The sequence below is a fragment of the Mobula birostris genome, chromosome 7 (assembly GCF_030028105.1).
Source record: "Mobula birostris isolate sMobBir1 chromosome 7, sMobBir1.hap1, whole genome shotgun sequence".
NCBI lineage: Eukaryota > Metazoa > Chordata > Chondrichthyes > Myliobatiformes > Myliobatidae > Mobula > Mobula birostris.
Window position 1 is genome coordinate 52,653,405 of NC_092376.1, and position 21,106 is coordinate 52,674,510.

The 21,106-nt window shown below is 41.1% G+C and overlaps 1 protein-coding gene across 3 annotated transcripts in view; it reads left to right on the top strand.

Annotated features, from left to right (window-relative positions):
- pdgfd (platelet derived growth factor d) overlaps positions 1-21,106 on the top strand; it is a 139,432-nt gene that overhangs the window by 64,158 nt on the left and 54,168 nt on the right. The window lies entirely within an intron of this gene.

Genomic DNA, 21,106 nt, shown 5'->3' on the forward strand with positions numbered 1-21,106 from the left:
AAATCTCCTTTTGAATGCTCTCTGGGTTATCAACCCCCACTGTTCCCCGCCCAGGAAGAGGAGATTGCGTTGCCGTCAGTCCAGGCCCACATACACAGGTGTCAGAAAATCTGGGAAGACACACGCACGGCTCTGCTTCGTTCAGCCAACCGTAACCAGAAGATGGCCGACCGCCATCGTACCCATGCTCCTGAGTATCGACCTGGGCAGATGGTGTGGCTCTCATCTAGAGGCATTCCTCTGAGGGACCAGTCCAAGAAGCCCCCCCCCCCCCCCCCCCCCGCCGCCGCTTCCTGGGACCTTTCGAGATTGAGAGCATTATCAACCCCACGGCAGTCCGGCTCAAGCTACCTACGTCCATGTGGATCCATCCTACATTTCACGTCTCCCAGTTAAAAGCAGTTTCTGTCAGTCCCTTGTGCCCTCCGACCGAAACCCCTCGGTGATCATCCAGTGTACACTGTCTAGCGGTTATTGGATGTCCGCCGTCAGGGCAGGGGTCTCCAGTACCTGGTTGACTGGGAGGGGTACGGGCCAGAGGAATGTTCCTGGGTTCCCCACTCCTACATTCTGGACCCTTCTCTCATCTGAGATTTCCATCAGGACCATCCAAACAAGCCTGGGGGATCGCCAGGAGGCTCCCGTTTGGTGGTGGTGGGGGGGGTACTGTCATGGTTCTGTTGGGTTGTTCCCCTTTAACGCTCCTTGCTCCCTGATTATACCCTAATTACAAACATTAGATTTTCAATTGCTGCTAGCTTACTCAATTATGGTACACCTGGTTTGCATCAAAGACTGTGAAATAAGTATGATGGCCTCACTACACAGCTTCGCCAGTTTGTTGGTTGACTCTTGTGAGAGTAAACCTTGTTTCCTATTCCTGAGAACTGTTAGTTCCAGCTTCGCATCGTCTCCTGGATATCGGCTCCCCATTCACGGAGGTGCTACGCCTAACGACTCTGCCTCAGCATCTGCGTCCTGCACTTGGGTTCGTCCCCAGCCACGTCCTTGCAACACCTCTAGGTGCAACTGTGATGTTGTACCTGATTAATAGTGCAAATCCACCCCTCTCTTTTATCTTCCCATCTTTTCTAAAATATCGGAACACTAGGATGTAAAGCACCCATTCCTGTTCCTCTCTAAACCCAGTCTCTGTAATGGCCACAACAACATAGTTCCACATACTGTTCCATGCTCTGAGTTCATCATCATTCCCCATAATACTCCTAGCATTAAAATACGCAACTTCAAAGTATCTGTCACATCACATCTATTACTTTGAGCCTGACTTTTTTTTACCGGCTCTAACATCTACCTTCTCCATCCCTCCACTTTCTGACCCGGTGCTCTGGTTCCCGTCCACCTGCTTAACTAGTTTCAACCCTCCAGAGTAGCACCAGTGAACCTCCTGACCTAGATATTGTTTCCCCTCCAGTTTAGGTGTAACCTGCCCCTCTTGTACAGATCACCCTTGCCCCAGAAGAGGTTCTAATGATCCAAGAGTCTGAATCCCTGCCCCCTGCACCAGTTCCTCAGCCACTCATTCATCTGTACTCTCATTCTTTTCCTGCCTTGACTAGCACATGGCACTAGGAGTAAACCAGAGATTACTGCCTTGGAAGTCTGCTCTTAAGCCTCTTTCCTAACTCCCTATTCTCACAGTGTAGGTCCTCTTCCCCCTTTCTACCCATGTCATTGGTGCCAATGTGCACCATGACCTCTGGCTGCTCACCTTCCTCCTTAAGAATCTTCTGCAGCTGCTGTGAGACATCCTGGACCCTGACTTCTCGGAGGCAACACATCATCCTGGCTTCTCTGCACGGCCATTGAATCTCCTATTCATTCCCCGAACTACTGAATCTCCTATCACTGTCGCTTCACCTGACTTTACTCTTCCCTGCTGAGCCTCAGTACCGCTGGCCTGGCCTGCTGCTGCTGTGCCCTGATGGATCATAACCCCAGCGGTATCCCAGTTTGTTGCTGCGGGGAATGGACACAGGAGAACCCTGCACTGACCGCTAATGTATGTGGCTATTCCTCCTGAATTCTTCATCAGTGGTGACTTTGGATGTTAATGGTGGAAACAGTTTGCTCAGCTGCTGCAAGTCACCTGAAAAGCAGCAACATTGAATCCTTGTCATGTAATGTTCAAAGCTCAAAGTAAATTTATTATCAAAGTACATATTTGTCAACGTATACAACCCTGAGATACAATTTCTTGTGGACACACTCAATAAATCAAGTAACCATAATAGAATCAATGAAAGACCATGCCATCAAGGTGGACAAGCAGTGTGTAAATGCAAGTACAAAAAGAAAGAAAAAATTAATAATAATAAAGAGAAATCAGAAACATTCTAACACATTACAGGATCCTGCAGCAGTTTAACTCAATCTGATTACTCACACAGGCATAATCAAGTAGCAAACATCATTCACCAAAATGCATTATGATGCAAACCCAGAAAAGACACCATACCTTACTATAAGTGTAAACATGACCCAGTTCTAGTCAGAGTCCTGCAAATTATATTACGGCTGATCCATTGTTACACATGGGACAATCCATAATAACCATTCAGATATACGAGGGGTGATGGATAAGTTCATGGCCCAAGGTAGGTGAGTTGTACAGCTCTCGTTACATGCACATGCAGTTCAACTCTTTGAGTGATTATGCAGAAAGTTTGGAGTTAATAACTCATCTCCTTCTACCTTAAGCCACAAACTTATCAATCACCCCTGCTCTGGACCACCTTCTGGAGATCCAAGACACCGATTTCTACAAAGAAGGGATCCGTATGCTCCACGACCGCTGGACTAAGTGTGTGAGTGTAGGAGGGGACTATGTTGAAAAATAAATGTGCTAGGTTTTCTAAAATTGACTCCTTCTGCCTTAGGCCACGAACTTATCAATCACCCCTCATAATATTATAGGATAAACAAGAAAGGACAACTTACTGAATGCATATAGCTATTCCAAAAACATATAATATACAGAAATCTATTAGTGAAAATCACCAGAAATAGCTGAATTAAAAGAGGAAATTGAAAGACTATGGAACATGAACAGGGTATACATTGTTCCAATAGTAATATCTACAACTGGTATCATCCCAAAGTCACTATACAATAGCATTAAACAATTAAGCCTACACAGCAATATTTATGTAAATCTTCAGAAAGCCACAATGCTAAACACCATTAAATTGTCCAAAAGTTCCCAGCAATTGAGAAATGAATGTGCTTGGCTATGCCCATATCTTGGGTTTTACCAACTCGAACAGAGAAAAAATAAAAATAATAATAAATAAGCAAAAATATCAAGAATTTGAGATGTAGGATCTTTGAAAGTGAGTCCATAGTTTGTGGGAACAGTTCTGTTATGGAGCAGGTGAAGTTTAGTGAAGTTATCCCTTCTGGATCTAGAGCCTAATGGTTGAGGGGTAATAACTGTTCCTGAACCTGGTGGTGTAGGTCCTGAGCCTCTTGTGCCTTCTTCCTGCTAGCAGCAGTGAGAAGAGAGCGTGACCTGGGGGTAGGGGTCCATCATAATGGATGCTGCTTTCCTGCAACAGTGCTCCGTGTAGATGTACTCAGTGGGGGGGAGGGCTTTTTCCATGATGGACTGGGCCGTATCAACTATTTTTTGTTGAATTTTCCATTCAAGGGCCTTGCTGTTTCCATACCAGGGTGTGTTGCAGCCAGTCAATATAATCTCCACCACATACCTATGGAAATTTGTCAAAGCTTTAGATGTCACGCTGAATCTTTGCAAACTTCTAAGGAAGTAGAGGAGCTGCCACACTTCATAATTGCACTTCACATGCTGGGCCCAGGGTAAACCCTCTGAAATGATAACACCAAAGAATTTAAAGTTAATGACCTCTCCACCTCTGATCCCTGATAAAGACTGGCTCATAGACACCTGATTTCCTCCTTCTGAGGTCAATAATCAGCTCCTTGTTCTTGCTGACATTGAGTGAGAAGTTGTTGTTATTCAACCACTCAGCCAGATTTTCAATCTCCCTTCCTTGTGCTGATTCTTCACCACCTTTAATTTGGCCTATGACTGTGGTGTGGTCAGCAAATCTGGATATGGCATTGGAGCCGTGCTTAGCCACACAGTCGTAAGTATGAAGGGAGCAGATAAGGGGCTAAACACACAGACCTGTGGTACACCTGTGCTGATGGAGATTGTGGAGGAGATGTTTTTGCCAATCCAAACTGACTGGGGTCTGCAAATGAGAAGTGAGGAAATCAAGGATCCAATTACACAAGGAGGTATTGAGGCCAAGGCCTTGAAGCTTATTGATTAGTCTTGAGGGGATGATAGTATTGAATGCCAAGCTGTAATTGGTAAAGAGCATCCTGATGTACGCATCTTTGCTGTGTAGATGTTCAAGGGTTGAGTGATGAGCCACTGAAATGGCTTCTGCTGTGGACCTGTGTTGATTTGGTTTACATACATCTGTTGGAATAATTCAACAGCACAGGACAATTAATCAGAAAGTTACTTTTATTCACCCACAACCTGTCGCTTCTTTTCCAAATGAAGCTACAGTGGATATAATTGCTCCAGTTGCACTGGTTAATATGCGGTGTATCAAAGCTAAAAACAAACTGCTGGAGGGACTCGGTGGGTGAGGCAGCATTTGTGGAGGTGACCATTTTGGGTCAAGACTGCGCCAGGACTGAGAATCTAGAGGTGAGAAGGAGCGAGATGGAGGGGTGAGACTGGTGCTGACAGGTGATCGGTGGAACCAGGTGAGGAATGGGATGATGGACAGGTGAGATAAAGTGAGAGAGAAGGAGGAAGGTGGGACATAGAACATAGAAACAAAACAGTACAGCAAAGTACAGACCCTTCAGCCCGCAATGTTGTACTGACCTATATAAACCAGCTGAATGATCAATCTAACCCTTCCCTCCAACACAACCCATAACCCTCCATTTTATTTACATCACATGCCTATTTAAGAGTCTCTGTCACATTAGCCCCTACCACCAAACCTAACGGTGCATTCCAGACACATAACACTCTCTGTATAAAAAAAATCTACACTGATATCTTCCTAAACTTACCTTCACTCAACTTAAAAAGACGTCCTGTGGTATTGGCCATTGCTACCCTCGAAAAAGGTGATGAATGTCCACTCTATCTATCCCTCTCATAATCCTATACTCCTCTATCAAGTCTTCTCCCATCCTCCTTTGCTCCAAAGAGAAAAGCCGCAGCTCGTTCAGCGTTTGATCATAAGCCGTGCTCTCTAATCCAGGCAGCATCCTGATAAACGCAAACAACAGGAATTCTGCAGATGCTGGAAATTCAAGCAACACACATAAAAGTTGCTGGTGAACGCAGCAGGGTCCTGACGAAGGGTCTCAGCCTGAAACGTCGACTGCACCTCTTCCTAGAGATGTTGCCTGGCCTGCTGCGTTCACCAGCAACTTTGATGTGTGTTGCTTGAACATCCTGATAAATCTGCCCTGCACCCTCTGTAAAGACTCCACATCCTTCCTATAATGCGGTGACCAGTATTCCAGGTGTGGTCTAACCAGAGCTGCAACATTACCACACAGCTCTTGAACTCAGTCCACTGACTAATGAAGACTAATACAACATAATCACCCAACAAACTTGTGCAGCAAATTTGAGGGATCTGTAGACCCGGACCCCAAGAGTGCTCTGTTCCTCCACACTGCTAAGGACCCTCCCATTAACCTTGTGCTCCACCTTCAAGTTCAGCTTTCGAATGTGTATCAGATCATACTTTTCCAGGTTGAACTCCGGGTTGCCATCTGTCTTCCCAGCTCTGCATCCTGTCTATATCCCATTGGGGTATTGAGGCTCCTTCAATTACTCCAAAAGACTGAAGTAGGGTAAATACTGAAAGGCTTTTATTCACAGTAAAATATGACTTCCAGCATGCTGAGTGTCTGCCCCTGGACTGGGGAGGAGGAGCAGGGCGAAATCGCCTTTATTCAGGGGTCTGTGGGAGGAGCCACAGGGGCAGTCAGCAAAGGGCCGTGTCCAGACAGGTAACCCAGTTACAACATATATATGTGGTTTACCACAGGTATTTAATGGAAATACAATTATAGAATAAACAGGGTTGTTGATCATGGAGTGAAGCGACTAAGAAGTAAGTGCAGGGGATCGAGACTATTATCCAAAACTTCTAATGATTTTACACATGATTGATTTCAGGCAGGAACAAATGGCATTCTCATCATAATTCAGCGGCAACACCAGACAAGTGGACAGTATTGGCGGCATAATAGCTTCCTTTATCACTTAGCCTCCCCTTGCCTGTGCTCCTGTACTGCTGGAGAGTGACAGTGGAATCACAACCAGAGGCGCCGTAGTGGCTCGGAGGAGGTTCCACTTGAGGTGTAACTCTAAATTGGCCCTGCAGTATTCCCTAGGGAGAAGCTCGCAGATTGCTGTAGTCTATATAACCTTAGTCTGTAAAAGCAGTGGGTGCGTTAGAAGATGAAGAGGAGCTGGCTGGTGGTGGGGAAGAGAGACCTCCTTTGAGTCTGCTGCAGTTCTTTTGAGGACATCACTGAGCTACTCTGGGTACAAACAGAGAGAGACCAGCACAGATCCAGCAACACCTCTGTATCAGAATTTTATGTGGAAATTAACATCCTGCTAGAAAAGTGTTTGGCAGGTGGAATTTTCACCATTCATTCACACGCAGCTGTATCCCCCAGCAGTTCCCAAGTGTAGCAATGACCTGGCCTAGTTTGATAACAGACGATGATAAGGGTGACTCATCAGCTAGACACTTGTGAAATTCTTTTGTGTACTGTGGATTCCAGTTAACTGGACCATCAGTTAATTGGGACAGCTGCTTATTTGGGACAGCTCTTAAAGAGCAAAAATTAATTGAGAAAATAGTTGGGATTCATTTATTTGGGATACTATGCCACTTAGTTGGGTCAGAAGACTATTGCCGAACAGTTTCTAATTAGTGACAGTCACGTGCACTTGCGTGATTGTTAGAAACTACAGAGTGAACAGTTTTTAAATGGTGTCAATTGCGTGTGTTGTGTTATATTATCCATTTGGGCCGATGGGCACTGATTCAAAATGTAGTGATTTTTGATACTTTTGTTTTATAATTTGACATCATGCAGAAAGGCAATGAAGATAGTCCGTTGCCTGCACTAGATGTCTGTGATGTTTCTGTTCATGTGCAGTTAATCAAAACAACACCGCAGTGTGTAGTAGATGAAAACCTCTGGCGATAACTATTAGGAACTAATACACAGTCTTATAGTACTGAATAGTGCTGTTAGTGTTCTAATTTGTTCAGTATTTCATTTAATTGCATAATTTGTTACCCAGTTAAAAGGCAAAGACAAACTACCATTTAACAATTTCCATGGAACTGGCTAATTGGGGTAGTCACTTATTTGGGCCAAAATGTACTGATCCCAATGTGTCTAAATTAACTGGAGTCCACTGCAGGCTCTGCAGGCTGAATCAGCATTTAATTACCTATCCCTAGCTGGGTATAGTCATGACATTTGGGGAAGAAAAACAAAAGGACATACAAACAAATAGCTGCTATGAGATTTTTTTAAATGGCTTGTATAAGGGAAGAGGGATGGAATTTGAGAAGTCAGGGTGGATTTGAATTTAGCACCACCCTTAATGATCTCAGCTCCACTGGCTGTGCCAGCCACTGTGGCAGCCAAGTTCATGATCACTACACTCCTTCTTCCAACTGTTCCTGACACAGAAGTTGTTCCCTTCGATCCATGACTATCTTCAGAAATTCTGTTGGACATTGTGTAGGGAATGCCTTATATGATTATTCTTTTAGTAGAAATACTGAACAACTGGGATCCACTCACTCAGTATTCTCTGCTCCACTCCAGTACACTGTGTTGTTGCTCTCCTGTGCAAGGGAGAAGGAAGAGCTTTGTAAGATTGCATCATTGCCTCTGTATAACATGGCTGTGATGTTGAATAGCTGTGTGTGAAGCATGAGATTGTGATTAGCTGTAGTCAACATTGGAAGGTAAGTTATATGCCCGGTGCTCACCTTTAACACGCGTGTAGATTTGCTGGCACAGGCACCGGGTCCTAAGGAGCATCACTCTAGCCACCTTCTCACCTTGTGCCTTACCTCACCTCTTGGAAAACCGTAGACTCCCTAGAGCACAGACCTTCACTACACATAGCCAGCTCCTTCATCAAGAACTCCGGGTCTACATGGCTGAAGGAGGAAACCTGTCCCTGCCATAAACAGCACGACGACTTTCAGCACTGTTTCGTTACAGGTTTACCACTCCTTTGGGAGCTGCTGACATGACCTCAGTCAGGACTGGTCAGCTGTTCATGGAACACACTTGTTTAATGCACATTAAAAACAGAAAAACAAAGTAATCAGTTTGTCCAGCACACAGGCAGACAGTGTTGTCACTGATTAACTCGAGTCTGGAAGCTCAGATTCATTCCACATTCACACTTCATTTACTTGTGCACGAGGTGAACAGCGTGGCCCCAGTCACCACACTGTTCTGAAGTCTGAACAGAGAAATTATGTTTTTATACATAATTGACTAGCAGTTATGGATATTGAGCAACTGGTAACTTTGTGTATGCTCAAGTTCCTTATTTGCGAGATAAGTCACCATTGTCAATACAAGAATTAGAAGTCAATTGAAACTGCAATAGTCATAGTCATACTTTATTGATCCTGGGGGAAATTGATTTTCGTTACAGTTGCACCATAAATAGTTAAATAGTAATATGTAAATTATGCCAGGAAGTAAGTCCAGGAAGTCCATGACCAGCCTATTGGCTCAGGGTGTCTGACCCTCCAAGGGAGGAGTTGTAAAGTTTGATGGCCACAGGCAGGAATGACTTCCTATGACGCTCTGTGTTGCATCTCGGTGGAATGAGTCTCTGGTTGAATGTACTCCTGTGCCCACCCAATACATTATGTAGTGGATGGGAGACATTGTCCAAGATGGCATGCAACTTGGACAGCATCCTCTTTTCAGACACCACCGTCAGAGAGTCCAGTTCCATACCCACAACATCACTGGCCTTACGAATGAGTTTGTTGATTCTGTTGGTGTCTGCTACCCTCAGCCTGTTGGTGTCAAACTACCAACTTAGTAAAGTAATTGTCTCTTAGTTGGTGTGTATGACTTGCATCCTTCTGTTACATCCTTATCCTGTCTCCCTTGGTAAAATGGCTTTAGTCCCTTGTTGTGCAAAGGGAAGCTATGCTCTTCAAGACCTTTTTTGCCTGGACATTATCTTAACACTTGCCTTGCCACAACTTCTGCACCAGCATCAAAGAAGGCAAATGTAATCCTCCCAGGTTGTGACTTTTTAGTCCATAGATTTATGGACTTGCCCTTAAACTAATGCGTAGGTTTTGGAGAATGGGGCCAGAAATGAAACAGCTGAAGGGCTGCTATGTGCTGGGCTAGGACCAATGATGGGGAAGGGGAGAGGCAGCCAGTGCTGACAGGGCAGGGAATGAGTGACATGCTTCCGGGGCTGGCGGTGGGAGATCGACAGCTGAGGCCAGGTCTAACAGGTGGCAAACAGCAGGTGGCAACACCTGAAACTGGGACTGAGCTAAATGGCAGGAAGCCAAGAAAAGGATTGTAATAAACAGGGTAATGAATAATGCAATTCAGTCTCACATCTGCTTGGTTGCTACCGAGCCATCTGTAAAGATCTGCTTCTCGCCTTCTTTCCAGAGACTGAGAGGATCGACAACAGACATGTTTTAAATGATGTAGGTGTGATAATTCATGCTACCATGATTCCTCACTATAGGGGTGTTATGTGCCGCAATCTCCCACACAGAGCGTGTTATTTACATAGCCGTTTCACAGAGAGAGCTATCATATAAAGTAATCTTTCTACAGTACACTGGTGGATAGAGCAGAGTGAGTTAGAAAATCTGCTGTGGCGTTTAGCATTTAAACACCAGCTAATTGCTCACCCTGGCTGTTTTAAACTATCATTTTAGGACAAATCAGCGCAGAGCACTGAGCCCAAGAAAATATCGCCAAGTAATTATTCTTGATTGATAATCTCAGGATGAGATGGAAATAAATTTGGCAGCTGCTAGAAAGCATAATTCGGTTAGAAATGCTCTGTAAATTAATTGGGTAAAGTTGTATTCCTTAATAAGAGACTGACTGCAGGCAGCCAACTTTCAATAGGGCAATGATAGGCAATGATTCATGCCTAGTCTGCAGGACTAAATAATCTTAACTTCATTTGAACTTTAAGTGGAAAATTATTAATACCTTCAAATGGCTTCAGTAATTTATAAATGAAAGGGTAAAACAAAAGACTTTTTGAGTTAAGCTGTGACAGGGGTTATCAGTAACATCAGTCAGCCTGCCCTTTATTTTACAGTATGCAGATAACATCACTTTCCCTGTTCAGTAACAGCAGAATAGGATTTTCAGATGTGTGCAGACTGCAAGAACTCCTCCGTTGCAGAACATCTGCTTTGTTCTGTGACATTCTTATGATGAGATTCTTGCTTTCCTAAATGGCAAAGCTTCCAGTCAGTAAGGTGCAGCTGGTGCCTAGTCCAGCAATTCAGCATGCAGGGCTTTGCCTGCTTTCCTGACAGTGGCCGTGATGCATTTATATTGCGGTCCTATTATTTCCTTAATCTTTGCACCTTAGGCTGTTTACTTCCCAGCCTTCCCAGTTTCTGTTATCTAATGTGGTGATATTGATCTGGAGCTTCTTTGGAAGTCAAGACTGAGGCATCAAATTGGTCATTTAAGCAGTGTTACAAAAAAAGAACAAAGAATTAAAGACAAAGAAAAAGATGTTGTGGCCATCTCATACTCAAATGAGAGAAAAATAATACTTCAGTGATAGCAATAAACTCTTAAATACCCATATTCAAGTAATGTGACAGCTGCTGCTGAAAAACTGAGAAGCTTCTAGAAAATACAGATTGAGCTATACTATAGTTACAAGAAAACTTACTGAACATTTACAGGTTATTATATAAATTATAAGCAAGTATAAGAGAGTTAAACTATAAGGAAAATACTATAAATATAACAATTCTACACTGTAATCCAACACTATCCTCTCCTGAGCTTTCTCTTCCTGGCCCAATGTCAGGTAAATCCCCACAATCCCAGACACTGCCACCTAGGGTTGCCAACTTCCTCACTCCCAAATAAGGGACAAAAGTAGCAGTCAAATACGGGACACTTGTGTTTACCCCAAGAAAGACTACCATGACCATGAAGCCCTGCGCGGGCACCTGTATGCTCATGCATGTACATGCCGAATTTTTTCTACGAATCGATTTTGGCTTAATCTTCCCGATTCTGGTACACTGTACATACATTATATCTACTTTATAAAGGCTGTGTATTTATCATATCATTCCTGCGTTTACTATATATTAGTGTTATTTTAGGTTCTATGTGTTATTTGGTATGATTTGATAGGTTATTTTTTGGGTCTGGGAACGCTCAAAAAACTTTCCCATATAAATTAACAGTAATTGCTTCTTCGCTTTAAGCCATTTCGGCTTACGAACGGTTTCATAGGAACGCTCTACCTTAGCAGGGGAAATACGGGACAAGGGCGGTCCCGTATGCGACAAACCAATTTAGCCCAACATACGGGATGTCCTGGCTAATACGGGACAGTTGGCAACCCTACTGCCACCAGATGATCATGCCAATGATGAGGCCCCAGCTAAGCCTGACCCCATTTTAGGAGAGGTCAGGAATAAAATGCATCAAGTTAGCAATGTGGTCATCAGCATAGAGGAGGGAAAATTAAGAAAGATCCCAGGTTATTAAAATTGCAATCATAATAATAAGAAGAACAATAAAGCTGTGTTATCCTGCCTCTCGCCTGGAGATACATCCTCACTCCACACCCCAGTCACTACTAGATGTGGGACTAAGTGCACTGACACTCCTTGTTGGTGTTTGAGCTGACCTGATCCCAGCCTCTGCCCCTGCTCCACACTGCTTGTAGCATAATTATTTTCCTGTATCAAATTCATAAGGAAACTATTCATTGCTTTTTAGATGTGGGAGGTCTTAACAATACATGGGATTTGGAGATTATGCCATGGACCAAACTCCATCCATGAAATATATGATTTTTTTCATGTCAGCTAAGTTTGCTTAACTGATTGGTCAGTTGTAAAATGAGTTAAGAATTTCATATTTTTCTGACATTCAGAAATAATCAAAAATAATCAATTATGATATTCAAAAGCATTACAAGAAAAGAAACCAATAACAAAAACACTTAAATCACATTGGAACATCGGTATTAAATTAATTTAATACAGAAATGTATGAATTAATTAGGTTTAATAATTGGGTTCTCTCACAGCCATTCTTCTTTCAAATGAATTGCATTGCTTTTCCTACACCAGGTCTAATCTAACAGAGGTTTTCCAAGTGAATTTCCCAATGTAATTGCTGGAGAACTCAAATAGCCTAGTATTCTGTGAACATTTGCATATTAATTTACAGGAATGCAAACCAACTGGTAGTTGCACAGAAATGCAAAAAGCTTCACATAGAATTTCCTTGTAAAAGTCAGGTCCATGTTCCCCTGTAACATAAAGAATTTTTGAGGATATCCAGAATTTTATTAAGAATTCTCAGTGTTTGCAGTGTTTTATTCTTGCATCACTGAATATACAAAGCCTTAACAATAAGCGCTCGTCAGAAAGTTCAATGTCTAATTAATCCATTGAGATTATAGTAAATAATTTTAGTCAATATTTACACCCCCTGCTTCACCTGAATAATTCCATCTTTTCCTATTTTTTTCTGTTGTTAGTCATTTTAGAATATGGGATGTTCCAGGAGCATTCTGCCCAATGTTAGTGCTAGCTCTTTATTATATCTGCCCAGAACTAATTTCAGTGATTCAGCTTTTCACTATCACCTTGTGTCACAGTCCATTTCAGGTATTTGTTGAACTTTCATCTTAATCCAATTTACTGCTGAAGAACAATTTACATGATGTTTAAACTGCATCAGTTTTGAGAACGTGTGAAGTGATGTAGGTTGTAAGGAGGTTCGCATGGAGCAAACAGCAAACTTCAAACAGCTAAAAGGCCTGTGCTCAAACTGTAAACCAGATGTACTTCTCACCACTTGCCAGGAACCAATCTTAAAAGTGGCTTGAGCACATATAAAGTTCAATGTTCAAAGCTCAAGGTTTAAAATAAATTAATTATCAAAGTACATATATGTCACCCTTAGATTCATTTTCTTGCAAGCATTCACAACAGAACAAAGAAATAAATAGAATCAATGAAAAACCACACACAAAGACTAACAAACAACCAATGTGCAAAAGAAAACAAATTGTGCAAAAGGAAAAAAGAACAAATAATAATAAATAAGTAGAGAATACTGAGCAGATGAGGTGTAGAGTCCTTAAAAGTGAGTTTGTAGTTTGTGTTCAGTGATCAGTTCAACGTTGTGATGAATGAAGTTATATACACTAGTTCAGGAGCCTAATGGTTGAAGGGTAATAACTGTTCCTGAACCTGGTGGTCTGGGACCTGAGGCTTCTGTACCTCCTCCCAATGGCAGCAGAGAGAAGAGCACATCGCCCGGATGCTGGGGGAGTTTGATGATGGATGCTGTTTCCGTCTGGCAGCGCTCTTTGTAGATGTGCTCAATGGTTGGGAGGGTGTTTCCTGTGATGAACTGGGCTGTATCCACTATTTTTTGTAGGCTTTTCCATCCTTGGGCTTTAGTGTTTTCTAAACCAAGCTGTGATGCAACCAGTCAGGATATTCGCCATTGTGCATCTGTAGAAGTCTGTCAGAGTTTTAGATGACATGCAGAATCTGCACAAACTTACAAGAAAGTAGAGGTGGTGCTGTGTCTTTGTTGAAAATACACTTATGCTCTCATTTCAGGATGGATCCTCTGATATGATAATGCCCAGGAATTTAAAATTACCAGCCCTCTCAACCTCTGATCCCCTAATGAGAACTCTGGCCTGTTGTTAGCCTGTACATTTTATTTTGCTGCCTCATCTCCATCCCCTTGGTTTTAGTTATTCTCTGTTAGCCACGTACCAGATAATAAAACTGGTAGAACTCTATCAGGCATTGGCTGAACATAAGCAATCTAATACAAAGAATTGATCCATTCTAAGATATGCTGCTTTGATAACTCCAGGACATTTTAAAATGCTTTACAGTCAATTAAATACTTTGACATGCCCTCTTTCAAATAAAACTGGAATTTATATGCCCAATTGAAATTGAAGACAGGGACACTGTCTATTGTTAATTTGAAGGGTGCCTCTTCAGCACCCACACAGAATTTCATAATGGAATTATTCTTGATTATAATTTCAAGTCAAAACACGAATCAAGGAGTTTCTACCTCAGAGGCAAGTGTATAACCATCCAGCAGTGGGTTGCTCACAGTGCTTCAGTTTATTCTACAGGATAATCTTGTTAACTACTTTGCTGCAGTGTGCAGAGTGAGATCTGGTACATTGTCCACCTCCTGAGGATATGCAATATTTCCTGGAGAACCCCCAGGATGTTCTTAGAATGGAGAACCAGATCCCAGAAGCCAATGTGAAGATCATGCACTAAAGTCCATTGAAAATAAAACACAAACACGAGGAAATCTGCAGATGCTAGAAATTATAGGAAGAAGTACAGTCGATGTTTTGGGCCGAGACCCTTTGTCAGGACTAACTGAAAGAAGAGATAGTAAGAGATTTGAAAGTAGGAGGGGGAGGGGGGTATAGGAAGAGGTACAGTCAACGTTTCAGGCCAAGACCCTTCGTCAGGACTAACTGAAAGAAGAGATAGTAAGAGATTTGAAAGTGGGAGGGGAAGGGAAAATAAAACAGTAGGTTTTAATTGTAATGTGAAGGTTTTGTATGCAAATGAAATATGCTTGACTCTTTCCAAATATTATTAGGATGGCGTCAGGAGATGGTCTTGACAGTGTGATTAAAATTCATTCTAGGTTCTGTCAGAGCATTCAAAGGAAAATGAAAGTGATAGAAATAGATCAATTTGGGAAGCGGGTTAATCTTTTGAATGCTATTTTTTTCCTGTTTGGATTCTATTCAAATTGCTCAGAGTGACATTTATGTAATTTTTCTATTCACAGGGCATTTTGCCACTCAGAATCACTTATAAAGGCTTATGCAATAAAGGTGGAAAAATGAGTTGCATTAGTGTGAGGTAGTATCCGTGAAGTTCAGACTTGTAACCTAATCTGCTGGAGTGCCAAGATTAAATTTGAAACACATGATGAACTATAGATAGAAAAAAATCACAATGATTCCCATTTGTACGGGTTTCTGCAGACTAATTCATCTTTTCATAATCTCCTATGGTCCTATGGCAATGCTATATTATTTATACCATGGAGAAAATTCAATGAAAATAAAAGTCAGCAGAGATGTACTGGTTGCCAACATGCAATCATTTATTTTATGATATCGCACAAATTCTAGATATGATTCAGTGAGTTTAATATCCTGGCCAGGCCATCTATTGGAGATGTTGAACACAGATTCCTGCCTCTCACAGAGAGGGTTGTGATAATGGAGAGAGGCAATCTGATGGGTCTCTTAAAGCTGCAAACAAAAAACCTGATCATTATCAGAAACTGATAATCCCTTGGTATGTGTTATAAATTGATTTATTTAAAAAGTGAGGGTAAGGGATGAACTTTAATTGAAAATGTAAATCTCTAAATACATTATCAGTCATAGAATTACAATGTAATGACTGCAAACAAGACTATTGTTTCATTGTGTGTACTTTATAATCAGCAAGTTGTCATTAATAGTTTGTTACAGAACAAAGTATCATTATTAATAAAAATGTTATTTTAATTATATACTACACTAGATATGCAATCTAAAATTTATTTTTACTCTTTAATTACTTGTTAATTCCTTATTTATGTAGATGGTTTTATGAGTTTGCACGTGCAAGTTAGAGACTCGCTGCTGACATGCAATAAAGAAACTCACAGTATAGTTGATGCACTTTGCTGTGCTCGGGTGCTAAGTGTCAAAATGAAATAGAGTTTGTCCCAACAAATTGGCCATGCTTCAGAATTGATTTCAGTTAAATGATTCGGACAATATCATATACGCACTTGCTTGTGTCTACTTCACTGAAACAGAGATTGGAAATTCAAGAGTACTTTTCATATCTGTTTTTAGAACATTCCAAACCTCTTTACAGCTAACAAAAAAACCTTTGAAGTATGATTACCATTCTTCTGTGGGAAATTCAACAGCTCTCACAAAGTACAAAGTGATAATGACCCAAAACTTTATGTTTCTTTGCAGATGTTCTTTGAGCATAATTATTCGTCAGAATGCCAGGAATAACTATACTGCTCTTTGGTCAAACAATCCCATGGCATCTTTCTCATCCATCTGAGATTACAGACAGGGCATTTTAACATCCTGTTCAAAAGAAAACATTTTAAGGGTAAAGCACTCCCTTGGCACTGCACTGGTGTGTCAGCCTGAAATTTTGAGCTATTAGGTGAAACTTGAGTGGAGGCACAATGCTGCCAAGAGCCACAGCTGACACAACACTGTCAATGATGAAGACAACTCCCTAGTCAAAAAAAAACACATTTCATGTCCAAATAATGAAGTGCTTTCTGGATTTATATCCCACTGTTTTAAATATTTACCAATGTATTGATTACATTTTTCAGAAAAGAAAGCTGACCGAAATGTGCATAAACAATATGTACATAAACATGCAAGGGCCTGTTAGGCATCAAAGCACTCATCCACCATCGTGTGAAAACCAAACCGTTCTGGTGTTTATCCCATTAGATTGTCACCTTTCAGAAACTGCAGTCTGGCTGAAACTCTGTGTCCCAAATCCTTTCTCACACAATCTCACTGGCACATACTTGCCCAAATATTCAATTTTGACCTTCAAGGCCAAAGTAGCTCTAGTTTAAAATACTCATTCTTGCATTTTTTCTCATGTCTGTGGTTTATCAAGTGATACAAACAGCATCTATCCTGATTCAGTTCACTAGTTCTATCTTGTCAACCCAAAAATGCTACATCTCTCAATCTAAACCATATAACCATATAACAATTACAGCACGGAAACAGGCCATCTCTTCTAGTCTGTGCTGAACACTTACTCTCACCTAGTCCCATCTACGTGCACTCATCCCATAACACTCCATTCCTTTCCTGTCTACATACCTATCCAATTTTCTTTTAATGACAAAATCGAACCTGCCTCTGCCACTTCTACTGGAAGTTCGTTCCACACAGCTACCACTCTCTGTGTAAAGAAGTTCCCCCTTGTGTTACCCCTAAACTTTTACCTCTTAACTCTCAACTCATGTCCTCTTGTTTGAATCTCCCCTACTTTCAATGGAAAAACCCTATCCACGTCAACTCTATCTATCCCCCTCATAATTTTAAATACCTCTATCAAGTCCCCCCTCAACCTTCTACGCTCCAAAGAATAAAGACCAGTTCCCTTTCCTATTCTACTTTTCTGACTTCCTCTACTAGTTTTGAAAACAAGCTGTTCACCCACCTCTTCTGCTAACTTGGTTATCATTCAACTTAACCCCATCTTTTAGAGCAGTGTGGAATGTATTTTACATTATTTTCAGCACTTTGAGAGCTCAGACTATCACCATTTGGTAAATTTTTACTAATGTGAGAAATAGAAAATAAGTTGAAGTGGAGATCACGACATAATTAACTTCAATTCAAAGTTTATAAAAAGCTAATAAAATAAGCAGACATCACTTTATAAATTAGATCATGACAGAGCTTTCACTGAATGAGCTGGATGGAGAAGTAGCAGATGGAGTTCAATCCAGAAAAGTCTCTGGAAGGTCAAACTTAAAGAGGAGCAGAACTGAACCCCATACTAAGTGTTGTCTAACCAGAACTCTACAAAGCAGCAACATTACCTTGCGGATGTTGAACCCAGTTCCCTGACTAATGAAGGCCAGCACACCATATGAATACAGAGTTAATGACAGGATTCTAGCAGTATGGAAGAACACATAGATCTTGGAGTCCTTGTCCATATATCCCTCAAATTTGCTGTGCAAGTTGATAAGGCAACTAAGAAGGCATATGGTGTGCTAACCTTCATTAGTCAGGGGATTGAGTTCAAGATCCGCAAGGTAATGTTGCAACTCTGTAAAACTCTGGTTAAACCACACTTAAAGTACCGTGTTCAGTTCTGCTCCCCTCATTACAGGAAGGACATGGAAGCTTTAACGAGGATGCAGAGGAGATTTGCCAGGATGCTGCCTGAGTTAGAGAACATGCCTTATGAGCAAAGGTTGAGCAAGCTCGGGCTTGTCTCTTTAGAGGAAAGGAGGATGAGAGGTGGCTTGACAGAGGTTTGAAAGATTATGTGAGGCATGGACAGAGTCAGCAGCCAGCACCATTTTCACAGGGTAGCATAAACCTGTGGGAAAAGTTAACGAGAACGTGGGAAGGATAAATAAAACCCTAGCAAAGAAAGATTAGCATAAGTGGGCTTTTGATGGTCAAGTGAGCCGAAGGGGCTGCTTCCATGTTTCTCTCTATGACAATGGCACTGAGTAAGTATCTGAAGCAGTGAGGAATACTTTACTACAGGAAATATATAAATCTAACACAGTGCTGGCTTAATGGCCTCTTTATTCACTGTGAACTATGTTATTTGAGAAAATAAGAGTAAAACATTCTAATCATACAAAACGTGAGGAATCTTCACATAAAAATATTATTCTGATTATGAATTAATGCAGCAACCTCAGCTATTTTATAGTGTATTTACTTACTTGTAAAGTTAGTTCAGGTCCAGATACAGATTTATTTATCATACATACACGGAAACATACAGTAAAATAACTTCCATTTGCACTAACAAGGTGGATATGCTGGGGGCAGCCTGCAAGTATGGCCACACAGTCCAGCGCCAATATAGCATGCCCCGGTGCTCCACAGAACAACACAAGCAGCAACAGCAACAACAATAAAACAAAGCAAGACAAAAGCAAAACTGGCCTCTTTCCCAGGCCTCCAACCCCAGGACAGGTCATCTCCAGGCGTGCAGTCCTTGTTCCTGGGTTTTCAGACACGCAGACATCGGGCTTCCAACAACCGATTTTACCGATCACAAGACTGGCCTTGAGGCCTTGATTCGCATGGACCTCTGACCCCAGTGACCTGGGCTCTTTTGACACCTTAGGACCTTTGTGGCGCCTTGAAACCTCTGCTTTAATATGTTTCATCTTTGGACTTCTACCTCCAGACAAACTATGTTCTGCACTTTGGTCTTCAACTTTGCTGCCTTTGACCTTCCAGCTGCTGCTTCTAAACTTGCACAGACCTCCGACCACTAACTCTGTTCAATATAAAACTAGACTCCTTGATTCCTTTACCAGCAAAACATGGTTTAGAGACATGATGGACAAAGGCATAATTAAGTGAGTAAATTGATAAAAAAAGGAACAAAAACAATGAAAATTTGCAGCTGCCCTATCAGTCCCTTTACCATGTCAGCTAGAGTTCCTCTACCTTAATCTTCCTTTCAAAAGTTCCTTAAAATTATTTCTTCAAATGGTCTTCTGGCCCTTTATCTAATCCAGTCTGATCAAACTAGCTTTCTATTCTTTAAAAAAGCAAACACAAGGAAATCTGCAGATGCTGGAATTTCAAGCAACACACCTAAAATTTGCTGGTGGACGCAGCTGATGAAGGGTCTCGGCCGGAAACATCAACTGTACCTCTTCCTATAGATGCTGCCTGGCCTGCTGTGTTCACCAACAACTTTTATGTGTGTAGCTTTCTATTCTTGTCTATCTTGTTCTCTTTAATATTACAAGACCTCCTGAAGTATCTTCTCCCACATGAAAACTAATAAATGCCAGTTCTTGTATCTGACCAAGTATTGTTATTAAGGCTGGATGTCTGGCAGATAAAATATTTCACACTCTGATGCTTTGATCACCCACTTTGATTAGTTAAATTAAAAAAAAGACGAGCATATTTTTTATCAATGATTTCTTTTGTAGTTTCTTTAGGGTTAAAGAGTCATTGTGATAATGCAGCACACAAAAACATCATCACATCTCACTCAAAGTGGATTCCTGAACCACAATTTGGGGTGATCGGAGCAGCCAAATATAGACAGAATTTTTGTTTAAAACCCTGCTGATTTACAATCCAGAAACTTAATCTGCACATTTTCCATCTGGATACTTAGTCTGGTTTTACTTTAAATCACTTTTTTTTTAGAACAAGCAATTATATACTAAGTATGGAAACCAAATCAAGTGATAGAAATGTGTATTTCTTGTACTGCTTGGACATATGCTGTCGGAAAGCTGAATCTACCCTGTGTTGCATAACAGCAATCTCATATTTAAGTTGTAAATTGTTTGCATTTTCTAATATTATGTTTTGTATGTGCATTGGTTTGTTGCCACATTTCAGCCTTAGCTGATATATAATAGTCCAGGTGTTAAAATCAGATTGAATCTGATAACATGTTTTACAGTTGCATTTCATCATCTATGTCAATGAAGGACTGATTTATGGCATGTTAGTTGCCGTACTAATTTCATATAAAATTATTAGAAGCATCAGCATTGAAAAATAGGCATTTGTCTTAAAATGCATATGCCCATTCTATCTGTTCAATTAAATTGATCTACTCTCATCCTACTTCCTTGCCCTTACTTTTATATAGCTTCTCTAACGTTTAAGCAATATCCATTTAAATTCAATCTAGTCTTGTGCTACTCTGCAATTTTTAAGTTTATAAAAATATCAATATTCTAAAATGCACACTGCGAATTGCGTAATATCGGTTGTGCTGTAAATCCCTGACATCTAACACGGAAGATTTTAAGCTACATTTATACAATTGCCTTCTACTGACCTCCTAAGTATGGAACAAAATCTATTATGCCACATTTACACATTGTTCTATTTATCTTATATATATTTAATCAGAAATTAACCATGTCTAGTCCCCACTGACTCATGGTGTCTGTATGTTTGTAACTTTGGACCCATCTCTGATGGTGGCAGCTGAGGACT